Source organism: Pseudophryne corroboree, chromosome 4 (assembly GCF_028390025.1).
Source record: "Pseudophryne corroboree isolate aPseCor3 chromosome 4, aPseCor3.hap2, whole genome shotgun sequence".
NCBI lineage: Eukaryota > Metazoa > Chordata > Amphibia > Anura > Myobatrachidae > Pseudophryne > Pseudophryne corroboree.
Genome location: NC_086447.1, coordinates 904,986,710 through 904,994,690, shown reverse-complemented (window position 1 = coordinate 904,994,690; position 7,981 = coordinate 904,986,710).

Genomic DNA, 7,981 nt, shown 5'->3' with positions numbered 1-7,981 from the left:
ACCAGGAAAGGTGTCTGTACATCAATGCACAAGAGTCCTGGGGAAAATGGTGGCTTCTTACGAAGCGATTCCATTCGGCAGATTCCACGCAAGAATTTTCCAAAGGGATCTGTTGGACAAATGGTCAGGGTCGCATCTTCAGATGCACCTACGGATAACCCTGTCTCCAAGGACAAGGGTGTCTCTTCTGTGGTGGTTGCAGAGTGCTCATCTATTGGAGGGCCGCAGATTCGGCATACAGGATTGGATCCTGGTGACCACGGACGCCAGCCTGAGAGGCTGGGGAGCAGTCACACAAGGAAGAAACTTCCAGGGAGTATGGACGAGCCTGGAAACGTCTCTTCACATAAACATTCTGGAACTAAGAGCAATATACAATGCTCTAAACCAGGCAGAACCTCTGCTTCAGGGAAAACCGGTATTGATCCAGTCGGACAACATCACGGCAGTCGCCCATGTGAACAGACAGGGCGGCACAAGAAGCAGGAGGGCAATGGCAGAAGCTGCAAGGATTCTTCGCTGGGCAGAGAATCATGTGATAGCACTGTCAGCAGTGTTCATCCCGGGAGTGGACAACTGGGAAGCAGACTTCCTCAGCAGACACGATCTTCACCCGGGAGAGTGGGGACTTCATCCAGAAGTCTTCCACATGCTGGTAACCCGTTGGGAAAGACCAATGGTGGACATGATGGCGTCTCGCCTCAACAAAAAACTGGACAGGTATTGCGCCAGGTCAAGAGATCCGCAGGCAATAGCTGTGGACGCGCTGGTAACGCCTTGGGTGTACCAGTCGGTGTATGTGTTTCCTCCTCTGCCTCTCATACCAAAAGTATTGAGAATTATACGGCAAAGAGGCGTAAGAACGATACTAGTGGTTCCGGATTGGCCAAGGAGGACTTGGTACCCGGAACTTCAAGAGATGATCACGGAAGATCCGTGGCCTCTACCTCTAAGGAGGGACTTGCTTCAGCAGGGTCCCTGTCTGTTTCAAGACTTACCGCGGCTGCGTTTGACGGCATGGCGGTTGAACGCCGGATCCTAAAGGAAAGAGGCATGCCGGAAGAAGTCATTCCTACTTTGATTAAAGCAAGGAAGGAAGTAACCGTGCAACATTATCACCGAATTTGGCGAAAATATGTTGCGTGGTGCGAAGATCGGAGTGCTCCGACGGAGGAATTTCAACTGGGTCGATTCCTACATTTCCTGCAATCAGGATTGTCAATGGGTCTCAAATTGGGATCTATTAAGGTTCAAATTTCGGCCCTGTCGATTTTCTTTCAAAAAGAATTGGCTTCAGTCCCTGAAGTCCAGACCTTTGTTAAGGGAGTGCTGCATATACAGCCTCCTGTGGTGCCTCCAGTGGCACCGTGGGATCTAAATGTGGTTTTGGACTTCCTAAAATCTCATTGGTTTGAACCACTAAAAAAGGTGGATTTGAAATATCTCACATGGAAAGTGACCATGCTTCTAGCCCTGGCTTCTGCCAGGAGAGTGTCAGAATTGGCAGCTTTATCTTACAAAAGCCCATATCTGATTTTCCATTCGGACAGGGCAGAACTGCGGACTCGTCCGCATTTTCTCCCTAAGGTGGTGTCAGCATTTCATCTGAACCAGCCTATTGTAGTGCCTGCGGCTACAAGTGACTTGGAGGACTCCAAGTTACTGGACGTTGTCAGAGCATTAAAAATATATATTGCAAGGACAGCTGGAGTCAGAAAATCTGACTCGTTGTTTATATTGTATGCACCCAACAAGATGGGTGCTCCTGCGTCTAAGCAGACGATTGCTCGTTGGATCTGTAGCACAATCCAACTTGCACATTCTGTGGCAGGCTTGCCACAGCCTAAATCTGTAAAGGCCCACTCCACAAGGAAGGTGGGCTCATCTTGGGCGGCTGCCCGAGGGGTCTCGGCATTACAACTTTGCCGAGCAGCTACGTGGTCAGGGGAGAACACGTTTGTAAAATTTTACAAATTTGATACTCTGGCTAAGGAGGACCTGGAGTTCTCTCATTCGGTGCTGCAGAGTCATCCGCACTCTCCCGCCCGTTTGGGAGCTTTGGTATAATCCCCATGGTCCTTTCAGGAACCCCAGCATCCACTAGGACGATAGAGAAAATAAGATTTTACTTACCGATAAATCTATTTCTCGGAGTCCGTAGTGGATGCTGGGCGCCCATCCCAAGTGCGGATTATCTGCATAAATTGTACATAGTTATTGTTAACTAATTCGGGTTATTGTTGAAGGAAGCCATCTTTCAGAGGCTCCGCTGTTATCATACTGTTAACTGGGTTTAGATCACAAGTTGTACGGTGTGATTGGTGTGGCTGGTATGAGTCTTACCCGGGATTCAAAATCCTCCCTTATTGTGTACGCTCGTCCGGGCACAGTACCTAACTGGAGTCTGGAGGAGGGTCATAGGGGGAGGAGCCAGTGCACACCACCTGATCGGAAAAGCTTTACTTTTTGTGCCCTGTCTCCTGCGGAGCCGCTATTCCCCATGGTCCTTTCAGGAACCCCAGCATCCACTACGGACTCCGAGAAATAGATTTATCGGTAAGTAAAATCTTATTTTTGGAGGGTGATGAATTTTGGTTCCCATAGAAGTGTATGGGGTCGCCGAGCCAGATCGTTACTCAGAGGTAAGCAGGAGATAACCGTGATACCTCCTGCGTCACCTGTATAATCAATGGTAATTTTCCCCTACTCTGTGGAAACTAAGGAATAATGAATAAACTCCTAAACTGTGTACTATAGACATCAAACCTGGGATTCAAAGAGCATTTAAAGGTACATGGGGGTCATTCCGAGTTGTTCGCTCGCAAGCTGCTTTTAGCAGCTTTGCACACGCTAAGCCGCCGCTTACTGGGAGTGAATCTTAGCTTATCAAAATTGCGAACGAAAGATTAGCAGAATTGCGAATAGACACTTCTTAGCAGTTTCTGAGTAGCTCCAAACTTACTCGGCATCTGCGATCAGTTCAGTGCTTGTCGTTCCTGGTTTGACGTCACAAACACACCCAGCGTTCGCCCAGACACTCCTCCATTTCTCCAGCCACTCCCGCGTTTTTCCCAGAAACGGTAGCGTTTTTTCGCACACACCCATAAAACGGCCAGTTTCCGCCCAGAAAAACCCACTTCCTGTCAATCACATTACGATCACCAGAACGAAGAAAAAACCTCGTAATGCCGTGAGTAAAATTCCTAACTGCATAGCAAATTTACTTGGCGCAGTCGCACTGCGGACATTGCGCATGCGCATTAGCGACTATGCGCTCCGTTGCGACAAAACAATAACGAGCGAACAACTCGGAATGACCCCCATAGGGCCTAATTCAGACCTAATGGGCAAAACCATGTGCAGTGCAGGGGGGGCAGATGTAACATGTGCAGAGAGAGTTAGATTTGGGTAAGGTGTGTTCAATCTGAAATCTAAATTGCAGTGTAAAAATAAAGCAGCCAGTATTTACCCTGCACAGAAACAATATAACCCACCCAAATGGAACCACAAACGCCTCAGTGACCATCGGGTGACAGGGCATTGTGACACAATTTACATGGTCATATATGTACCTCAGCCAATAAAATCATGTGAATCACTTGGTCCACCTTTTTTTCATGCCTTGTCTGGGCATCTTCTGGGAACAAGGGGCCCGATTCAGACCTTCTCACTGTAGGAGTAAGTCCTGGGCTATGCACAGACTGGAAAAAAGGGGGGAACCTGGATTGCACATCCTATTACTAAAGATATCAAGAGGTGCTATCATGCTGAGGCTTCTAATACTATGCTGGGGGAAGAGAGATGCAGATGCACACTCTTAGCACTAAGAACACTGATAATAAAAATAATTAAAATAAACCCTCACAATTAACATGGAGTATAATTGAAGTTCTTAGCACACATTTGCGCAAATATGCGGGCCCATGTACCGCGGCCAGGTGACTTCATCACATGGGTCCCTAACATCCCTAATATTTTCACATTCTATAAATTTATACAGGACTTACCTCTAAATAGGGCCTTATCAATGACACGGACTGCACAGACTGGGAAAATCATTTGATGGTGAGTGAGTTGCAAATGATCATTCGATGGTGAGTGAGTTGTGAGTGATTGGAAAAATCATTCGATGGTGAGTGAGTTGCGAGTGAATTATTGTGAGTGATTTGCAGCTGTCCGCTGTCTGGCGGAATTTTCGCATGGCATACACATGCATTCTTGCACATGGCGGGTTTTCACTCTCCCTGGGAGGTGACTATCTGATGGCAGACCTCTGCAAATTTTGCAGCACAGCAATCAGGTCTGAATTAAGCCCAAGGTGTGGACAATAAGCAGGTATCGCCTCACTCTTTTTTGGGAGTCCCCGGATAATGGTCAACTACTTTGTTGCAGTATCAGACTGCAGAGGCTGCAGGTAGGTTGGTGGTAGGATGTACCCAGATGTATTCGGGTGCTATAGGGATGAGGTGCTTTACTAAGCTGCAGCCGGGTTTCAAGAGAAGTCACTCTCACTGTAACAAAGATACAACAAAGGGAAGGCTGCGCTCAGATAGGAAAGAACAATGATACTTTTGCCAAATTAATCAATTAAATTTTTTTTTTTAATAAAAACCAATATATTACGCATAAAACAACATACAACATGAATTCATGTAATTTAAAAAAGGAATAGTTTACCCTGGATACTAGGACATGTATTAATAATGCGGTACTAGGAATCCGTTCCAAATAGTACCCTTCATTACGAGAGAGTCCAGTAACAAGAGTCTCTTATGTAAAGTGAGAGTCCAATGCGTTCTTTAAGTGCACCGTTAGAGGGATAAGCAATGAAATTACTCCCGTATGATTGATGGGTACCTCATGCAGCACGGTGTTTGGATGAAGCCTCTCTGAAACTCCTCTGGTTGACTGGCAAATGGCAAGGGCTGGTTCGGATCCAAATAAAGGTTGTCCTGGTCCAGTGGATAACCACTGACGCGTTTCGCTGCATATAGCTTGCAGCTTTTTCAAAGGTATAGTGGGTTATCTGGGTTGGGGCTTTATATACTGTCACGCTTGGCTTGAGTTGGGGATCTGACGACTGATCAATGACTGAGAACGAAACACTGAGGAAAGATTAGTTCAGTTTTAATGAGACTTCAATCATACACAACGGCTAGGAGATAAGTCTGAGTGAATTCTGAAGGATGAAATGTTCGCGACTAGTAAACAATGATGAAGAATACTGAATAAAGAAGTGATTTATGATTTGTAAACATTGCTGAAGTTCACTGAATGAAGAGCTGACTTGTGGTTTGTAAATAATGCTGAAGAACACTGAATGGAGAGATGACTTGTGATTTGTAAACAATGCTGAAGAACACTGAATGGAGGGATGACTTGTGATTTGTAAACAATGCTGAAGAACACTGAATGGAGAGATGACTTGTGATATGATGTTGAAGAGAGGATCGCTATGAGCACCGTCAGCAAACGGAGACCCTCTACTGGATAGTGGACTCAGTGGTTAAACTGCAAGAGGCAGTGGACTTAGAGCAAAGGATTGCAATAACAGAACTGACTACCGGGCTGCCACAGCAGAACCAGGATTCCAGGGGTTAACCTGGGAGCACAGAGCTTGAGAACCTTACAGCAGCAAGTAACTTGAAGCACTGGCACCATAGCTAAGCATCCACCGCTTTTTATAAAGGAAGACTGTACCGGATTGGCTGGACACGAACTGGGATACCTATTGGCTAGGCTTGGTCTCCAACATGGCTGCTCCCTACACAGAGGACACATGTGGAACCAGCACACAGCCACTACCTCTGGCCTCAGCCTCCCAGATGCTGCACTCCAGCAACAGGACACCGGGAAACACATCTCCGGCTGCCATGCTCCGCTCCCAGATCCCGGCCTCCAGATGCCCGGCAGCCGCACTTGAGGACCTAGCGGCCGCAGCTCCTTTCCATCGCAGCCACACCAGCCAACCAACAGGAAGGCCGCAGGGACCAGAACTGGCAGTAAGACTCCGGATGCTGACAGTACCCCCCCTTTTTAGGGTGGTCTCCAAACACCCACGCTGCTTAGTGGATTCTTGGCATGAAAGGCATTAACATCCTCTGCAGCCACCCAAGATCTTTCCTCCGGACCATATCCTCTCCAATCTATGAGATACTGGAGACGACCATACCTCTTGCAGGAGTCAAGAATCTTATGAACCTCAAATTCCTCATTTTGAGCGGCTTGAACCTTGGGTAGTTTAGGTAAAGCTGCTCGAAAACGATTTAGTACAAGAGGCTTTAGTAGAGAAATGTGAAAGGCATTGGGAATTTTCAAATAGGGAGTCAGTTTCACCTTGTAAGACACAGGATTCAACACTCTTTCAATAGGATACGGACCGATGAATCTTAAAGCAAACTTTTTGGTAGGAACCTTGAGTCTGAGGTTTTTGGTGGATATCCAAACACAATCTCTTACTTTGAGACTATGAACAGCCCTCCGTTTCCGATCGGCGTCTTATATTTTTGGGAAGTCTTAAGTAGCGCCATATGAATTTGTTTCCAAATCTTAGTGAACTGACGAAGAGCGGATTCAGCAGCAGGAACCTCGAGAGCTGGGAGAGATTCAAAGGAAGGAACTCGTGTATGAAAACCATAGTTAATGAAGAAAGAAGTGGAATTGGTGGAAGAATGATATCTATATCATAACCGATAGGTTATTGTGTGCGAACTCAGCGAATGGGAGGTAATCCATCCAGTCATCCTGAGCAGGGGATATGAACATCCGTAAGAAAGTTTCCAGATTTTGGTTGACTCTTTCAGTCGGTCCGTCAGTCTGGGGATGATATGCTGAAGAGAAGTTCAACTTGATTCCTAGGACCGAGCTGAGAGCATTCCAGAACTTGGCCACGAATTGAGGACCCCGATCAGAAACTATTCCTGTGGGAGACCATGCAAACAGAAAATCTCTGAGAAAAACTATTTCAATAGCTGAGGAGCAGAGGGAAGACTGGTGAGGGGTATGAAGTGAGCCATCTTCGAAAATTGGTCCACAATGACCCAAATGGTCTTGTGCCCTCTGGAGACTGGCAAATCAGTTATGAAATCCATAGAGATGTGAGTCCATGGCTTTTGAGGTGTTGGAAGTGGATGAAGAAGACCCGAGGGAGATGTTCATGGACTTTTTTGTTGAGCGCACTTGGAGCAGGCTGCTACAAATTCAAAGACATCCGTTTTAAGATGAGGCCATCAGTAGAATTGTTGAATGAACTTGAGAGTCTTAAGACCACTGGCATGATCCATGAAAGATGAAGAATGAGGCCATGTAAGCAATTTCCTGCAAAGTTTTGGTGCCACAAAAGTTCTTCACGGAGGAGGCAGAGTAACAGTATGAGTTGAGGCAAATGAAGATGGATTCAGAATAAATTGTTTCTTAGAGGAGTCGAGTGAATCATCCGTTTGAAAAGAACGAGAAAGTGCATCTGCTCTTCGATTTAAGGTTCCTGGGCGGTAAGAGAGTTTGAAGGAGAACAGAGAAAAGAGGGCCCATCTAGCTTGCCGTGGATTTAAACAACGAGCTGTCTGGGTACAGAAGATTCTTGTGATCCGTGATAACAGAAATAGGGTGTTAAGCTCCCTCTAATAAATATCGCCACTCTTCAAAAGCTAATTTTATGGCCAACAGTTCTTGTTCGCCAATTGGATCATTTTGTTCTGCTTGGGAGAATCTTCGAGAAAAATATGCACAAGGATGACTTTTCTTATCTTCAAAGAGCTGAGAAAGAACTGCCCCGACTCCCACCGAAGAAGTATCTACTTCCACCTGAAAGGGGTGACTGAGATCAGGTTGGCAAAGAATTGGAGTGGACATGAAGGCCTCTTTTAAGAACGTGAAGGCTTTCAGAGCCTCGTGTGGCCAAATCAAAGGATTGGCTCCTTTCCTGGTTAACATGGTAATTGGGGCAATGATAGTGGAGTAGTCTTTGATACATTTTCTGTAG